The following is a 19,959-nucleotide window of genomic DNA, read 5'->3' as shown; positions in this document are numbered from 1 at the left end:
ATAGGTGGGTCTTGTTTTTGTTTTTGTTTTTGTTTTAAAGATTTTATTTATTTATTTGAGAGAGAGAGAATGAGAGAGAGAGAGCATGAGAGGGGGGAGGGTCAGAGGGAGAAGCAGACTCCCTGCCAAGCAGGGAGCCCGATGTGGGACTCGATCCAGGGACTCCAGGATCATGACCTGAGCCGAAGGCAGTCGCTTAACCAACTGAGCCACCCAGGCGCCCGGTGGGTCTTGTTTTTTATCCATTCTGTCACCCTATGTCTTTTGATTGGAGTGTTTAGTCCATTTACATTCAAAGTCATTATTTGTAGACATGTATTTATTGCCACTCTATTATTTATTTTGTTATTTCTGAAGATTTCTCTGATCCTTTACTCTCTCTCTCCCTTTCATGGTTTGCTGACTTTCTTTAGTAATATATTTGGATTTCTTTATCTTTATTCTTTGCATATTTATTAGTGGTTTTTGATATATGGTTATCATTAGGTTTGTTTATAAGCTTTTCTGCATATAGCCGTCAATATTAAGTTGATGGTCATTTAAGTTTGAACCCATTCTTTACTCCTCTCCTCCCTATTTTTTTTTTTAGGTATATATTTCATGTTTTACATCCTTTGTGAGTCGTTTGATTTTTTACAGAGATATTCATTTTTATGGCTTTTACATTTCTTACATTCATTCTGTCACTTTTGCTTTCTCCTTTCCATTCAAAGAGTACCCTTTAATATTTCTTGGTTTAGTGGTCATAAACTCCTTTAGTTTTTGTTTACTTTTTCTCTCCTTCTATTCTGAATGACAGCCTTGGTGGATAGATTATTCTTGGCTTCAGATTTTTCCCATTCAGCACTTTGAATATATCATGCTACTCCTTTCTAATTTGGAAAGTTTCTGTTGAAAAATCCCTTGCTAGCCTATGGAATTTGCCTTATATGTTATTGTCTTCTTTTGTATTGCTGCTTTTATTTTTTTTAATCACTATATTTTGCAAATTTAATTACAATATGTTTTGGTGTAGATCTGCTTTTGTTGATTTTGTTGTGGGGCCTCCTGCCTCCTGGATCTGGGTATCTATCTCCTTTCCTATATTAGGGAAGTTTTCAGTTATTATTTCTTCAAATTTATAATACAAGTGTTATTATGTTTGTTGGAGTCACTGAGTTCCCTAAGTCAATTCTTGTTTTGCATAATTCTTTCTTCTCTCTTTTGTTCAGCTTGATTACTTCCATTACCCTCTCTCTAGGTCCTTAATTCATTCTTCTGCTTTTCCAGCCTGCTATTCATTCCATCTAGCATGTTTCTTATTTATTGAGCCCGGTATCTCTGCTATATTATTCCTTATCTCTGTGTTAAGGGTCTCACTCATGTCTTCCACTCTTTCCTCAAGTCTAGTGAGTATCCTTATGATCGTTGCTTTAAATACTCCAGACATGTTACTTTTTTTTTTTTTTTTTTGGCTAGGTACAGTATGCTTTTATTGCTGGTACATGACAAGGTAGGGTTTCCCAAGCCCCTCCCCTTCTTCAGGGGGTCTGGGATGGAAACGGTGGAGGCCGGGAGATTCTCAGTGTTTTGGGGGATAAATTGGGGCATGTTACTTCTATCTGTTTTGCTTAAATCCTTGGCTGTGGCCTTGTCCTATTCATTTGGGATAAAATTCTCCATCTTCTCATTTTATCTATGTCTCTCTGCTTCTGTGTTAGAAAAATCAGCTATGTCTCCTGCTCTTGAGGGTAATGACTTTATAAGGAATAAGTCCTGTAGTGCCTACTATGTAGTGTCCCCTGTTTCCCAGGGCCTGGTGCTTCTGGCAATGTCTCCAGTGTGTGTTCTGTGTGCTCTGCTGTTTTTTTCCTGACTGCTTTACCTTCAGGCCAGTCATCTGCTAAGGCTCTCTTTGACTGTTGTGAGCAGTGTTTGGTCTCTGGCCTGAATGTGATGTGCTTTAACAAGGTGTGCTCTAGTCTGCTTGTGAAATGAGACCTGTCACTACCACTGCCAGAACCAAAGCTCTGCAAAACTTATGAATTGGGAGATCTAGTGTGAGTAGGGCTTTGGTCTGGTCTTCTCGGGGAGTGGGCCTTGCATCCAGGACTGAGGCTAGTGAGCCTGGGAAAGGTGTTACCCATGAGCATGTCATGGGTGGGTGGGGGGGAGGCGGGCAGGGCTTGGCGTAAGCCAATTACTTAGGGAGTGTTGGCAGTGCACTGGTTCTGACAGGTGTTCCTATTCTTATGCTAAGGGGCCAGGAGTGGAAATGGTGTCTGCCAGTTCCTTTGTTCCCAGATAGGTCTTTCTGTGATGCTGCTTCTCTGGGATGCGCTCTGAAGTGAGCGAATAACCTCTCCACTCTGTGCCCCAGGCACTCTTCAGATCGATGTTTCATGCTGTATGTCTGAGGGTTGTTTGCCTGCCTTCTGTCCAGGAGCAGCACAGTGCCTTCTGGGCTCTATCCCAGCCAAGCCTGCTGACCTTTTAAACTCCAGGCTCTAAGCTCTGCTGGAGTCAAGAAATTTGGCCCCTCCAACTTTCCAAGCCACTTGCTTTGGCTATTTTCCCCATGTGCTCCCCTTTGTGTTAATCTGTATCTTGCCTTTCTTTATGACTGTTGTTCCCTCCCTACCAGAGCAGCTAAGATCTGTTTATCTCCCAAACTGTGTCTCTACACTTTCTACTTTCTTTGGTATGGCCTTTTCTCTACCTTTAGTCATGGTGTTTGTTCTGCCAGGCTTTATGTCAATGTCTAGAGTATTTAGGATGATTTGATAGTTACCAGTTGTATTCATGGGATGAGGTGAGCCTTGGGTCCTCCTTCTCCACTGCCATCTTCTGACCTGACCAATTTTGTTTCTTAATGCTTCACTAATATCACTGATTTTTATCAAATTACTCTCTTGACTCATTCTCTTGGCAGTGAGTTCTATTTAACTATATTGGTATATGCATAAGTTAAATTAGTTTCATAAAGAAAGGACTAGTTTTATGAAGGAAAATTTGGAGTGGGTCATTTAAATAGCAATAAAATTGCTATAGACTGTTTATTAAGCTAGAGAATTATAGGGAATTGTAAAGAGTATTTATTGATGTGTGTCCTTTTTAAAAAAAAAAAAAGTATTTTGATGTGTTCACCTACTTTCTGTGGCTTTAGTGGTAATATTGGTTCCCGCAAGAACCATATAGGGCAACAAGGAATTTCCAGTTAAATGTTAATTCTAAAAAATCCGTTGTAGTTTTCTTAATCATATTTTGATGGTTTCAATTAAATAGAAATATTTTAATTGGTTTGCATTCACATGCTTAAAACATTTCTTTATTACTATTCATTTTTTCTTATCTTCATTTGTTGTAATAGTTTAGAAATCGTGAAGCCAACAGAAAATATTGTCACTGTTTAATGTAGAAAGATAAGTGGGTTTTTTTGTTTGTTTTATATGTAGCTGAGACTATCTTTTGTGGTGAGCTACTAAGTAGTTCATTAGATTGAGTAGTTGCCAAAGAGATCTAAGTTATTCTTTTCCCCTAGTCAGGAAGTCTCTCTTTGATTTCTTTTGACCTGCTAAGGAAAGTTAATAGATTTTTGTCTGAATGTGTTCTCTCCTTTATTGCATCTCTGATACATGTTCTGATCATTAGTATTGACGGAATAGGTTGTAGATACTTATTAGAATTCACATGAGAGGTCCAACCCAGGGAATTTATTTTCTTTCTGAATGCATATTACATTTCCTCCCTGAAGCAATCCATATCCCAGGAGTATTTCCTCTTATTATGAACTATTTCCATATCTGCTTAATACTGTAAATCAATCAGAAATGAAAAGCATCTAAAGAATAAAATGCCTTTTAAAAACTATGGATGTATCATACTTGAATATTATTCTTAATCCAAATGAATCACTGAATCAATTTACCTCACAATGGTAATGAAAAAGGAAAATGATCAATAAAAGTGCCTTGAGTCTCACAAAAAGGGTATGTTCTTTTATTAAAAGCATATATTAAATTATATACAAACAATAATAAATATGTTAGCCTAATTTTTTAACTTATAATATTTAGATTACATTTATATAGCATGTGAAAGTTATGATTAGTTAATTTATAAAAGTTACTAAAAATGAGATAACTTTTAATTTTAGACTAATAAAGGCTAAAAGGCTACAGATAATTATTAAAAGTTATTCCCAATCTGGGGGCACCTGGGTGGCTTAAGCATCAGACTCTTGGTTTCATCTCAGGTCATGACCTCATGAGTCATGGACACACAGCACACATGCTTTCTTTCTAAAATAAATAAATCTTTTTTTTTAAAAAGTTATTCCAAATCTGTTGTTATTGTAAGCAACAAAACAGTAAAAATGAATAAACAAGCCAATTGTCCATCTTGTAAGGGCTCCACTGATGATACCTGTATTCTTGGCTTTTGTCATGTATATTCAACTTTTCTATACTTTGCACAGTCTGTTATAATAATGTTTTATTGGGCTTTATTTTAACAAATATGTAGATTGTTACATTTTGAAATGATAGTTCCTGTTTTCTACTAATGACATGAAAACTTACCATTTTACCAAGAGATAGTTCTTTAAAAATCACTTTAATGAATTTATTCAAAATAATGTTTAACTCAAAGTAATAGCTATTTTCACTCTAAGTCTTATTCTTTAATAAAGATAAAATCAAATTAACTTGGAGTTATTCATTATCTTTTACCTATTTCTTGTATATAATTTGATTTTAGTATTTTTCATATCAGATAAATTGTCATATTTAAAAATGGAATTACGAAAAAATTAAGAATTATGTAAAAAGTGCACTATTAAATTCATAGATGTGCTAATTGTTCAATGTGGAGCCATTACAATTATTTTTCTAATCTTTAGCTTATTGGGCTTCTACAGCTATGTGCCTAGCAAGGAAAAAAGAAAAGGCAAAGAAATGCAGTCTGCTGTAAAGAACCTTGTGTTTTTGTTCAAAATTCTTTATTCAATAAAAATTGGACAGCTATTTATTGAAGATGTACCAGGTACCTTATGAGGCCATGCACATGTTAAAAAGATGACTAAAACAGTTCCAACTTAATGTATACAAATAATAATTAGGCTAAGGCATTGACAAATTTAATTCTAATAGGTATAAAAATATCAAAGAAAATCTGGAATTAAAAAAAATGAGAACCTATTATATACATTGTTTAAAAGTTAATAATTAGAGAATTACTCTCTCTTTTCAGATCTGATAGTAGGCACCATATAAAATGTGTTCCTTTTCTCTTTGCCTAAAATATCCCAAGCTTGTTATAGGAGTATAGTAGTTGGAGATCTTTTTTTTTTTTTTTTAAAGATTTTATTTATTTATTTGAGAGAGAGAATGAGAGAGAGAGAGCATGAGAGGGGGGAGGGTCAGAGGGAGAAGCAGACTCCCTGCCGAGCAGGGAGCCCGATGCAGGACTCGATCCTGGGACTCCAGGATCATGACCTGAGCTGAAGGCAGTCGCTTAATCAACTGAGCCACCCAGGCGCCCATTAGTTGGAGATCTTATTAGCCATATGGAAGTAGCCTCTCTTGTAATTTCCAGTGTGGTGAGTTATTCATTTTACTTGTTTTTGGAGTTCAAGGGTTAAGTAAAAAGAATAGTATAAGAAAATGCCAAAATATTATAGCAAAACTTACTAAAGCTTTGGAAAGTCAGTAGTCAATGAAAAGGAGAAAACATTTAAAAGAGATGTCAAAAGTGTGATAACAATTGGTTGCTCTTATCAAAATCATCTAATAAGCATGTATTCTCATAGAGTTTATAATATAGTAGAGAAACTAAGTTAAAATTACCAGTACCAAAGCATGAAAGGTGTTACAAAGCAGAACACAATTTATTGCAAATGAATGACACAGATAAAAGGTAGGAGTATAAAAGATTTGGCTGTGATGGTTTAATCTAATCTTCAGAGGAAGCAATGTTTCAGTTTTTCCCCCCATTCCCACTTAAAGTTACTAGGATATATATTTAGTTTTAAAATTTCTTTAAAGCATTAAATACTCATTTATTACTGTTTTTTTTCCCCTAATTCCTTATTTTCCTATTTCCCTAAGCTCTCTCACCCTACCCTGCATCCTATGATGTAAAGACTGTGCTATAGTAAATACTTAAGAAATTATTTATTCCTAAAATTTCCTAAATCATTTACATGTAACAGCCAATTAGAACTTCTCCTCACTATGATATAACTATTGCTCTTTAACAGACTTGAGAAATTTAAGACAAAAGCCAAGAAACTTAAAATTTTCTGTTATTTATAAAGTTTAATTGAAAGCTCAGGTAATTAGCTGGGGATATCACTGAGCTTCATACTGGAAAGGAATTTTGAATTTTTATATGCAGTGATAAATTATAAAATGAAGGTTTCAACTACTGTTTTCTGACTGTCTTTAACAGTTGGATTTTAGGTGCATTTCAAGCTAGATGAGAGATTATTAGGGATAACTATGATTCCCTACTGCTTTGGAAGTAATCATCTAGCTATAAATATAGTCTGAGTAGTTACTATATAAAAGAACAAATCTCATTGATTTTCATCTCATCTGCACTATCATTAAGTAATTATGATATACATTTAAGCTAACTGTAATAGTTTCTAGATTGGGAATAAGAAAATAGAGTTAAAAAAAGACAAAGTAATTTGCAAAGCAAAAATCCATATAATCAGTGGACATTTTGATGGTTAGCGTATTTTCCATTAAAAGTTACTCTTTCCAAGAGGAATAAAGTAATTATATTTATATCTCCATTGTGGAAATATCTCACAGAGATATCATTGATAAATATGAAAGCTTTGGTGACTGTTAAAAGGAAATATGCCTTAAAATTCACTTTTTGAACCACCACGTTGAAATTCAGATGTAATCATTATCTTAATTCCTTCTTTTCCCAGCTAATTTTTGCAGTGTTGTTTTTCATCATTCACTCATCCAAGAAACATTATAATCTACCTATTATATGCTATATGTTAGGTGCTGGGAACAGAAAGACTAATGCATTTAAATGTGTTCAGGTAAATGCAGAGATAATAAATTATTATTTATAAAATTAACATATACCAGAGAGCTGAATAATTAATTCTACCTCACTTCTCTTTTCATAGTAATTACTTTAGACCATTTATTACAGAATTATTTCAGCTTTTCACCTAATTTTAGTGACAGAAGTTTTAAAATATTAATATGGATGAGTTAAGCAAATTCCTTCCCATTTGACACTAGAGTGTCAATCTCTACAATATAAAATAAGCCATAACTTTTCATATGATTATAAAATCTCAGATACTCTGGAAAGAGCTTTGGAGCTGCATTTTATATAATTTTGTGAGGTATGTTGGAGTTTCTTCTATAACCTCTCATAAGGATGAGAATGGGGATGAGGATGGAGTGGGGGTGTGGATTTAGGTAGTTGAAATATGGATGGAAAGAGGGCAAGAAAAGTGAATGAGAATAGGTTCAGAAGACAAATAGCTCTTTCTCTCAATTTTGCTGAAGGCTGGCTGTGATTATTGGTATAAGACAAGATAAGTCAAATAATCAAATATAAAAATTGCAGTGACTTTAGAATAAATTGCTGAGCACTTGAATTTGAAAGGCCCTTTTTTTTTATTTAATGAGGTTGAATTCTGCTTATATATCAGAGAAGGATGAAGAAATCATCACAGGCTTCTCCATAAGCCCATTATCCCTACATTTCCCCATTAATAATCTTTAGGTGACTAAAATAAGATGAATTAATAAAAATTATTCATTCATATGGTTTTCAATTATACCTTGATTTGTTTTTATTGTAGCATTAGAATATTAGAAGAGTTCACAGTAAGATATGTAGCTTATTTCTCTATGTGCTGCAAGGAGTATATCTAAACCAAGCTGAAAAAATAATTACAAATAGACATGTAAATCATTTATGCCTAGAGACATTGTTCCATATAAAATGGTTTCCTCACAAATCTCTAGTGATTGTATGTTATCTTCAGAATTTAAACCAAATTTAGATAGCTGGTATTCCATTCAAGGTGACCTCAGTCTGCACCTGGTCACTTTTCCAAAGCCTATTTAAATTTGAAATATATTTTCATTAGCCACTACTGTTTGCCAATTCATACTTTTTCCAAATAGATGTACTCACTTAAATTAGCTACATGAATTTTTATGATTTTGCTTATATTGATTCGTCTCATTAAATTCCTTGTTCTCTTCCTTCTCTATCTAAATTATAATAGTTTTAAAGATCCATCTAAATTTTACTCTCCTGGTGTCTTTCTGACAGTCTCTGTTGTATAGTCCTTTAAAGTCAGTTTATATGAATATGAAACTCCACTGTGACATTTATCAGTTTTATGTCCATGGGCAATTAATGGAAAATCTTTGTGCTCTATATTTACTGATCAAAATTGGAAATAATAGCAGTAATATCACATGGGTTTGCTATGAGGATTAAATTAATTAATACATAGAAAATATAAACATGGTACAATGTTGCTGCTTTTGCTGTTGTTACTAATGTTACTATCATTAGGTTATTTGCCAACATACTATTACCTTATATTATTTCTTAGCTGTAATAATTTAATCTCTTATAAATGAATGGCATTTCTCTCCTATTAGATTTTAGCATACTTAAGACCAAATAGAATATATAAAATACTTCTTTGATATACTAAATTCCTTTGCACATTGATAGAAGTTCAATAAAAATTTGCTCAGTAAGTGAAATTATGAATAAAAGGCCAAACAAAGAAATTAGTGAATATCCTTGCATTCCCATTTGTCCATAGATTAAACCTATTTTCTTAAATCACTTTTTATTCAGGCATGGTCTTTTATAATAATTTTACTTTGTAAATTTTGTTTATTTAGCAACAATGAAATTGTTGCACATGATTTTCCTTTATGCTGCATATATAAAATAAAGGGTATATATTTCTTAAATATAATCAACTAGAAGATTTTAATAGCATTATTGGATAATATTAAAATTCTTACAATTCAGAAATTTTAACAGTTAACTCATGACTAAAACAATTTATATCTGGAAAAAGAAAAATGTAGTTATATACATGGGTTGAGTAGGAATTTTATTTATTCATTTTTCATAATGTAAGCTCTAAATATTGTTTTAACCAACTTATGATATAACAAAATATGATATTTGGATAGTTTTATACTAATTTAACAAGAACAAAAAATAACCTTCAGGACTATGTTGGTGTTTTTTTGTTTTGTTTTGTTTTTTTTATTTTACTGGTAGGCAGGCAAAGAGCCAGATGTTCTGAAAGAACTACGGTTGGTGGTGGAGGCTAGGCAAGAAGAGGTGAGGAGGATGGAATAAAATTTCACAAAATGAAAAATAAAAACAACAGCAAGAATAACAGCCTTTTTTCCACTGGGCAGCATCTGCATTCTGCTTAATGGTATTATTAGCAGTTGGATATATTTTAGGAACACCTGGTAATAAGCATTGCCTCCTGCTTCATAAAGCAATTTCTGTTAATTCGTACACATTTCTGAGCTTTAAAATTGAGAAATAGAAAATTAAAAATATATAGAAATAGGGGATAAATGTAAGAAGAAACAGTGGAAAGATAGGATGTGCTTGGCCCCTGGCGAGAGAATGTTCAAGGAGAAATTTGGGTCAGGAGACATGCATCTCTCATCTTGATCCTTGTAATAGGGTTTGAATTTTAGATACTACATTTGCATTAACTAGATAATGCATACATAAAAAAGACTGTGTATAAACAAGATATGGAATCATGTAAGCCAGTAAGCTGCTGATAATGTAAGCAAGATCATAGTAAGCTTAAAATATGAGTTAAGCCACCTTTGGGACCTCTGCAACTTTGACATTTCCCTTTTCTTCTTGTCCCTTCACAAACCAACTTTCTTGTTCTTTCTTCTATTCACAGTCTGACTTATTAATTCACACCAGTGTGAAATGTATTTTCCAGGAACATTTGAATTTTCAAGATGGTAACATTTTTTAATGTAAAAGGCTTGGGAAATTAAAAGCATAATAGCAGGGGATAGTGAAGATTTCAGATTGAAAAAAAATCAACAATTGTAAGAACAATTCCATGGGAAATTTATGCCTACTTCTGTGTGAAAAAAACTACACTATTTGACTAAGCAAATGTTCTGGCAACTTTTTGTCTATGGAGTATTTATTGACTTGAAGTATTTTAACAAGTAATAGTACATGCATTCATAATCTCCAGAAGTTAAATTTGTATTTATATCTTGTTTACCTGCCCAAAATTCAACATTTGGTAGATCAATAAATAGCCAAATAACAGGCAGACAGAAGGTTGCATTTTATCTGCTTGAAATTCTATATCCAAGCTCCACCTTTGCCCACTCTGCTCTGTGCCCTAGGATTTTTCCTGTATTGACTTATCACTGGGCTTCCTTACCCTCTGGCTTCCAGTTGATTTCCTCTAAGAGGAACAAGAGCAGAAGATTGGAGGGGGCAAGGAGAGCAATTTTGAAATATTTATTTCCCTGGTGCCCAATCTGCAGAGACTCAGCAAGCTGGCTATTTCCCTTGACCAAAGGTCTCAGTTCCTTCAGTCATGTAGCCCTGTCAACAAAATCCTCTTTTTCATCAGATTCCAGTAACTGCTCACTCCCTTCTCCGAAAAGAATGTTAAAGGGGCCCCATTGTAAATAACTCTGGAGTTCTGCATTTTCCCTTTTAGTTCCATGTTTTGCCCATATAAAGAGTCCTAGGGCAATCTTTCTTAAATTATACTAATTTGAGCGTTCCATCTGTTTCCTCCAGGATCTTAAGTACAATGAATAGAGTTTTTGATCATTGGAATCCGTGGTGCTAGTGGGATTTTATTTTTAAAACCCCATTATGTCTACACCTGGTGATGTTTCCAATTTTTTAATGCCTTTATCTTCCATTTGATTACTGTGTATGTTAATAAGTATAGCACTAAGAAGAATAGTTACTGTTTATTATCTGTCAGGCATTGCATTAAAAGGCTTGAGCATATTCGCTTACAGACGACCTATAGAGTAGGTACTATTATTATTCCCCCTTAAAGATGAAGGAAGTGAGACTTGCAGAGGTTGAGTGAATTTCCCAAGATCACACAGCTGGTAAATGATACAGTGAGATTTAAACCGCAGTAGCATGACTCCATGCTTTCAACCACTATATATTACTGTGTAGTATTAATGTACTTTACTGGGTCAGTATGACAATAGATAATAAAATTGGAAAAAAGGAAGTACTTGGCACATTGTAGTTGCCTACTATAGATGTCAAATTTTCATGTGAGTTGATTTGTAGCAAAAGTTTAAAAAAAAGCATTTTGAACAATTTTTAAAAGAAATTTGAGGCAGTGTGTCACATAATAATATAACACACATGAATGGTATAAAACTTTTAAAACCTAAAGATTGTGCCTGACACTTAAAAAAAACTTCTAACTATATTTTTAGAAGGCTTTACAGTAGTATATATTTAGCAAAACCATATAACACCAGAATTTTGTGCAGAATTTCCTTTATGTGATAATCTGCTATCATACAAAGTGTGGAGAGTAAATTTTAATTTTTGCTAAACAAGCACTTAAAGGAAAAAGTGTATTATAAAACTTTAAATCTTATAGCAATAGGCAGTAAACTCATATGGGAATAGAGTATGTATTTTCTGCTTAAAGCTGTAGTGTTTTTTGTTGTACTCATCCTATCAAGAAATTCATAGGCAATATTTTAGTGTTATCCCATCCCATGAAATGAAATAAAAGGGTATCCTCTGGTTCTGTTCTTTAATTGTTCTTGTTGAATTTAAGCTTGAGAGTAAGGATTAATTTACAATACTATTATGTTTAGCTGAATTGATTACATTCAGATAAATACTGATTAGGTTTAACACTAGCTATCCTTAAAGAGACTGAATAGTATTTGCATTGGACATATTAATTGGTACAGCCACTATTTAATCAGGTAGAAAGCATAATAATATAAAGCAAATGTTTAAATCATGTTGTTTATGCTAATGAGGGAAATCTACCTTTGTAAATGGCATCTGCGTGTATGAGAAACGAGCAGGAAGCACAGGTCAACTTCAGAGATAGTCCAAACTAAATTAACTTGAATCTTAATTTTAGGCTTACAGTCATTAAAAGAGAGAAAGTACATGTTCCTCTCAACTTTTCAGATGATTGAAAAAAAAGTGTTTCTTAAATTGCGTGCATCATCAGCTTTTCACATTTTTAAACATTAGTCATGGAACAGTTTATTCTTAAACAGTTCAAAGTGAAATACTTTCTTCAAGAAAAAATATTAAAAGCAAACCAACAGCAGTGACAGTAATAAAGACCATTACCATTGGGAGAGGTTGGGAGGTCCTTACTGTCTTTTGGGGTTAGGAAAAAACAATAGATGCTATCAAAAGTTCAAGACCACAGACATGGAGGGGTACACCTGCTGCACACAGCAGGAGTGTTCCATTTCTTCACTCCCTGTTCCTCCTTCCCCTACTGCACACACCTCCCTATCCAAATATATAATATATATGTAATATTTATATTATTTGTTAATAATACAAATTATATTTATATTATATATATATTTATATTAGTTATAATGTAAATACATATTATATCTATAAATAAACACACACACATATATATTCTAAATTCTTAGTGTGGTCTAATACTTAAGCAACCTTTACTGTTATGACAGTCTTTCTTATTTCTAAACTCTTCATAGTGGAGCTTAAGCTCATTTGCTCTTGTTCTATCAGCATAGCTGAAAGATGGCTGTTCACTATTAGGTCCTGTCAGTTTAGTTTGTATGTATGGAATTAAATTTTTTCACTTCTGCCTTTTCTAATATGAGCAGTCCAATTTTTCCAGTTATTTTTCTATGATATTTTCACCTCTTTATTTCTAGTTGAAACTCTTTACCTTGTTCATATTTTTATTTATTTCATGACATCAAGAATTCTGCGTTTGGATACTTGTTCTTTTCGTATTGTATTTTTTAACTTGTGTTCTGTAATAGTTTGTGTTTCCAGATTAGATTGCTATCAACCGAGGTGTTTCTGAAATATTTTAACATAAACCTTTCTCCATCATGTAGATGTTATTTTATTAGATATCTTATATTTTTATCCTTTACCTGTTTATTTCTACTACCAAATATTCCCCAAATTACTGCCTCTTCAATAGTTTAGTTATTGTTTTTTCATATATACTCTTTTATCTGAAAAAGATTTTTAAAGTGCTGGTCTGTGACTGAATTGATGATAAAATTTATTTCAATATCCTATATAAGGTAGGGCTCAATAAATGCTGAATTTGGTTATCCATGGCATTGTTAGTGAATTGCTGGATTACCACATAGAGAAAGATATAAGGATGAATCAGACTCATCAGGAACTTATGACAGAAATGAATAATAGTATCTGATATCTGGTTCTTTTTTTCTCAGATAAATATTTATGGAATTCTATAAATTAATCTTAAGCACTGATACCTGTTTATCATCTATCCATCATCTATCATCTGTCATCTACCTATCATCTATCTATCATCTACCTATCTAATCTATCATCATCTATCTATCTACCATCTGTCATCTATGTATCTATCATCTACCTCTGTATCTCCTTCTCTCTACTTAGTACATTTCTCTCATTTTACCAAATTACTTATCCTAACATCAGAGATTAGGTTAATACACAGCTTAGTAAATTGTTTTGACTGTTCTTTAAAGTCCTGATTACTTAAGACTATTCACAAATTAGTGTTGTAAAAAGCTGTAAGTTTACCTTGATGTAATTAGATACAAGGAAATAGCTAATGGCTCATATTTTCTTTTATGTATATGTGATGGAACATAAGTAAGAATTATCTTTTTAACAATAGTTCACAAATTTCTAGGGTTTTTGTTTTACAAACTTAATAAACTTTATTTTTTAGAGAAGTTTTATGTTCACAGCAAAATTTCATGGAAACTGCAGAGATTTCCCATGTATCCCTGTACCCATATGTACAACCTCCCTACTATCAACATCTGCACCATACCAGTACATTTGTATTATAAGTGAATATATATTGACACATCATTATCACCCCAAATTGTCAATTTATATTAGGGTTCACCCTTTGCATTGTACATTCTATGTACAATGACTATATAAAAGCATGTATTCATGGTTGTATCATTTAGAATAGCTTCACTGCCCAAAATATCTCTGTATTCTGCCTATTTATCCATCCCTGTCCCCCTCAACATCTCACAACCACTGATCCTTTTGTCAACTCCAAAGATTTGCCTTCTCCAGAATGTCATATAGTACATAGCCATTTCAGTTGGCTTAATTTACTTAGTAATATGCATTTAAGTTTCCTCTGTGTATTTTTCTTTACGGCTTGATAGCTCATTTTTTTTCAGTGCTGAATAGTATTCTGTTGTCTGGGGGTACTACAGTTTATTTATCCATTTGCCTACTGAAGGACATCTTGGTTGCTTCCAAGTCTGGGAATTTATGAAAAAAGCTGTTATATCCACAGAAAAACTTGCACATAGATGCTTGTAAGTTTTTAGCACATTTGGGTAAATAATAAGTGTGGTTGCTGGATTGTACAGTACAAGTAGGTTTAGTTTTACAAGAAACTGCCAAAATATTTTCTCAAGTGGCTGTACAATTTTGCATTTCCTCCAGTAATGAATGAGAGTTCCTACTACTCCACATCCTTACCAGAATTTGGTGTGTAAGTATTTTGGGTTTTTGCCATTCTAGTAGGTGTGCAATGGTATCTCATTATTTTTTTTTAAGGACCGTATTTTTTTTTTTTTTTTTTTTTTAGAGAGAGAAAGAGAGAGGGAGAGAGACAGCTCACATGTGAGTGGTGGGGAGGGGAAGAGGGAGAGAGGGAATCTCAAGCAGACTTCACGCTGAGCATGGAGTCTGACACAGGACTCGATCCCAGGACACTGAGATTATGACCTGAGCCAAAATCAAGAGTTGGCTGCTTAACTGACTGAGCCACCCAGGTGCCCTGGTATCTCATTGTTTTAATTTGCAATTCTTTAATGATATGTTGAACATCTTTTCATATATCTACTTGCCACTTGCCATCTGTATATCTTTTTTGGTAAGGTATCTATTAAGGTCTTTGGCCCATTTTATAATACAGTTGTTTTCTTATGATTGAGTTTAAGGTTTTTTGTGTATTTTGGACAACAGTCCTTTATCAGATGTATCTTTTATAATATATACTCCCAGTCAGTGGCTTGTCTTCTCATTCCCTTGGCACTGACTTTCATAGGCAAGTTTTTACTTTTAATGAAGGCCAGCTTATTGTTTCTTTCATGCAATGTGGTATTGGTGTTGGTTCTAAAAAGTCATCACTGTACCAAAGGTCAGCTAGCTATTCTCCTTATTTTCTAGTAATTTTATGGATTTTCATTTTATATTTAGATCTAGGATTAATTTTGAGTTAGCTTTTGAAGGATAAAGATCTTATTGCATGTGCTTGTCCAGTTGTTCTGGCACCATTTGTTGAAAAGACCATCTTTGCTCCATTGTATTCTCTTTTCTCCTTTGTCAGAAATCAGTTGATCATATTTATGTAGATTCTGTTCCATTAAATCTAGTTGTATATTCTGTTGATTAGTGTAGCTTTAATGTAAGTCTTGAATTTGGGTAGTGCCAGTCCTCTAACTTTGTTCTTCACCTTCAATATTGAGTTAGCTATTCTGGGTCCTTGCCACTCTATATAAACATTATTATTAGCTTGTTGATATCCATAAAATAACCTCCTGGGGTTTTGACTGGGATTGCATTCAATCTATAGATCAAGTTGGGAAGAACTGACATCCTGACAATATCAAATCTCCCCATCAATTAACATGGAATATCTCTCCCTATGTTTAGCTTTTCTTTGTTATCTTTTATCAGAGTTTCCCTATTTTCTTCTTATAGATCCTAGACGTATTTTGTTAGATTTGTACCTAAGTATTTCATTTTGGGGGGTGCTAATGTAAATTTAATGCATTTTTAATTTCAAATTCCACGTTCATTGCTGGTATATAGGAAAGTGATTGAATTTTGTACATTTATCTTATATCTTACTACCTTGCTATAATTGTTTACTAGTTCTGGGGAGGTTGGTTTTTTAAAATTTTCTCTATATATGATTATGTCATCTATAAACAAGATAACATGAGTAAGTTTCATTTCTTCACAATCTGTATACTTTATCTTACTGCATTAGTTAGGACTTCCAGTACATTGTTGAAAAGCAGTGGTGAGGGAAGACATCTTTATCTTGTTTGAAACCTCCATTTCTCACTAATAAGTATGATGTTAGCTCTAGTTTTTTTTTTAATATAGATTTCAAAAATAAAATTGAGGATGTCCCCTCTATTCCCAGTATGCTGAGAGTTTTTATCACGAATGGGTTGGGAGTTTATCAAATGATTTTTCTGCATCTATTGATATGTTTATGAAATTTTTCTTCTTTAGTCTGTTGATACGATGGATTACACTAATTGGTTTTCAAATATTGAACCAGCCTTCCATACCTGGGATAATCCCATTTGGTCATAATATGTTATTCTTTTTTTTTAATTAATTAATTAATTATTTTTGATGTAGTGTTCCATGATTCATTGTGTTATTCTTTTTATATATTTTTGGTTTTGATTTGTTAATAATTGTAAATTTTTCCATCTATGTTTGTGAGGGATATTGATATACAGGTTTTTTATTTACCTGTAATGTTACCATCTCATTTTTTTTTTTAAAGATTTTATTTATTTGACAGAGAGAGAGAGAGCAAGAGCAGGAACACAAGCAAGGAGAGTGGGAGAGGGAGAAGCAGGCTTCCCACGAAGCAGGGAGCCCAATGCGGGGCTCGATCCCAGGACCCTGGGATCATGACCTGAGCCGAAGGCAGACGCTTAACGACTGAGCCACCCAGGCGCCCCACCATCTCATTTTGATTAGGGCGATGTTGGCCTCATAGAATGAGGAAGTGGTTTTCTGTTTCTATGCTCTGAAAGATACGGTAGAGAACTGGTATGTCTTCTTTAAATGTCTAGTAGAATTCATCATTGAATTTATCTGAGTATGATACTGTCTTTTGGAGTGTTATTCATTATTGATTAAATTTCTGTAATATATAGGCCTATTCAAATTGTCTATTTCTTTGTGTGTGTGTTTTGGCAGATTGTATCTTTCAAGGAAATGGTCCGTTTCATTTGAATTATTTAATTCAAAAGATATTTTCAAATGTATGAAAGAACAAGAAAGACACTGCCCCTATGGTGAAGGAACTTATTCTTGTGAGTGAAAATAGATAACTAACTAATCAATTAACAAGATCATTATATAGAGTGATAATTTGGGGTGATTAGAGAATAAGAGGGTAGCTGGTTTGTTTCCTTTTATTTATTCAGAGTCTACCTCTATTAGGAAGTGCATTTGTAGTGTTACCTATATGACAAAAATGAACCAGTTTTTCATATTGGAAGATCTATGAGTGGAATGTTCAAGACACTGTGAACAACAAGTAAAAGGCCTACCATGGAATCAGTGTGGCATATAGAAAGAAAGAAAGAAAGAAAGAAAGAAAGAAAGAAAGAAAGAACAGAAGGAAGGAAGAAAAGAAAGAAAGAAAGAAAGAAAGAAAGAAAGAAAGAAAGAAAGAAAGAAAGAAAGAAAGAAAGAAAGAAAGAAAAAGAAAGAAAGAAGAGAAAGAGAGAAAGGTTATGTGTGTGGAGTATACTGCACAAATGGTTATGCTTTGACTTTTGTAACATGAATATAAAATCTCAGATGATGAATTTCCAGTTTTATATGAGGCTCTATCACTTCTAGAAGTTTTAAGAAAAATATTGTCTAAATATGTACTAAAACTTTGTGCTCATGTAGCCTTGAAATATTCAGAGAGCCTAGAGTAAACACCATAGAATTATTCCTTAAATAAGTATAATAAAAGTTTCCTATAAAATATAAAATAATTTGAATGTGGTTCTAAAAATTACATATTTCTTAATTGTTAGTATACATAATTATACACAATTAACATACTATCAGAAGATAATATTAATTTAGCACTGTAGATCAGGTAGTATGCTCAGAATTTTCCATGGTTTATCTTACATATTAAGTCCATTTTACTGATAGAAAAATGCAGCCTTAATGAAATTAAAATAACTGGTCAAAGGTCACATCATAAAAAGTAAAGTAAAATCAGAATTCTTGTGCTAGGCATCTTGCTTTTAGCCCCCTTTTTAACTGCAAAGCTATTGTCCCTTCAATCTGAGAAAATACATAAATCAAAGTAAGGCAAGTGATCACATCTTTAGAGTTCCTAATATTACACAGCTGATCCTTGAACTACACAGGTTTGGACTGTGGAGGTCCACTTATACATGAATTTTTGTTGATAAATACAGTACATAGCCATGTGTATTTCCTCTTATGATTTTAATAACATTTTATTTTCTCTAGCTTTCTTTATAATATAGTATATACTATTACATACAAAATATATGTTAAGTAACTGTTTATGTTATCAATAAGATTTATGCTCAACAGCAGGCTGTTAGCAGTTAAGTTTTGGGGAAGTCAAAAGCTACACATGAATTTTTGACTATGTAGGGAATCAGTACCCCAACCCCATGTTTTTTAAGGGACAACTATAATTTGATTTGCAATTCTTTTATTTTGTGACATTGAATCTAATATAGGATAATGATTTAATATTATAGTACTTTTATTGATGCTATATCTTTTGATATATGTGTGATAATTTTTTAATTTTATTATAAATGGGAACCAATTTGAAATTTTTTCTCAATTTTCTTTTATTGATTTGCTAATGGAAGTCAGTATAATAGCATTTATTTGAAAAGTATTTTATAGCTAACTTTTCTATTATCTGTTTCACTAAGGGTATGCTTCTCAAACTGAAATACTCTTTTTTCAGGGATATCAACTGTATTCTTTATGATTTTTTAAAAAATTTATTTATCTATTTAATCCCTATACTCAACATGGGGCTCAAACTCATGACCCCGAGATCAAGAGTCATGTGCTCTTTGAAAAGGCACAGGTGCGCCTTTTCATGACACTTTTGAAATTACAAAATATATATGTAGTGAGTTGTCCTGAAGTATCACATTTTTATTCAAAATTTAAGAGAAATTTATCTTTATAATAAATTATACATGATATATATTGTGAAATAGAATGCACATTATGATTCCTAAAATAACAGATTTCAAAGAAATTTTGTGTGATAGGCAGTTTTCTGGTTGTTACACATGCCTCTCTACCTGAAAGTGTTACTCTTTTCTATCATTAAGTTTATTTAGATAAAGAGTTTGAGAACTGCTGCATTTAGCAGTTCCTTTAATTTACAATTTATGTTATTGAAGCTTCCCAAATATTAAAATATGAGGTAAAGAGAGATACTTAAGATCTATTACCAGCCTATAAGTTTGAAGCTGCAAAAAGCAGCCTTCAAAAGTATACCCAGAATGATCAAGCCCATGTATCACATTAACTTATCATTCAGTGGAATAATATATAAAACCAGATCACTAATTTACTATTTTATAGAGAAGGCTATTTCTTGCCAATATCCAAAATGCCCACACCTTTATTTACTGTACCTTCTTTTTTAGCATTAATGTCTTGAGGATCCTTGGGAGATAAATAAAAAGAAATCTGTTCACAGGAAATGGCATTTGAACAGAGAAGGTGAATATTTATTTAAATGCTCTGGTTGGCTTCAAATTCATCATTTTTTTTTTAATTGTGCTGGATTCATGCTGCCAAATCCAGCTTCTCTATATCACATTTTCTATGCTGGTCATGAGTTCAAAAAATTAATATCACTGCTCAGCTATGGTCAACTTACTGTACAGTTTGTCTTTTATTATAAGT

Source organism: Leptonychotes weddellii, chromosome 2 (assembly GCF_054177405.1).
Source record: "Leptonychotes weddellii isolate Sample4059 chromosome 2, ASM5417740v2, whole genome shotgun sequence".
Classification (NCBI taxonomy): Eukaryota; Metazoa; Chordata; class Mammalia; order Carnivora; family Phocidae; genus Leptonychotes; species Leptonychotes weddellii.
This window is presented reverse-complemented; position numbering follows the sequence as displayed.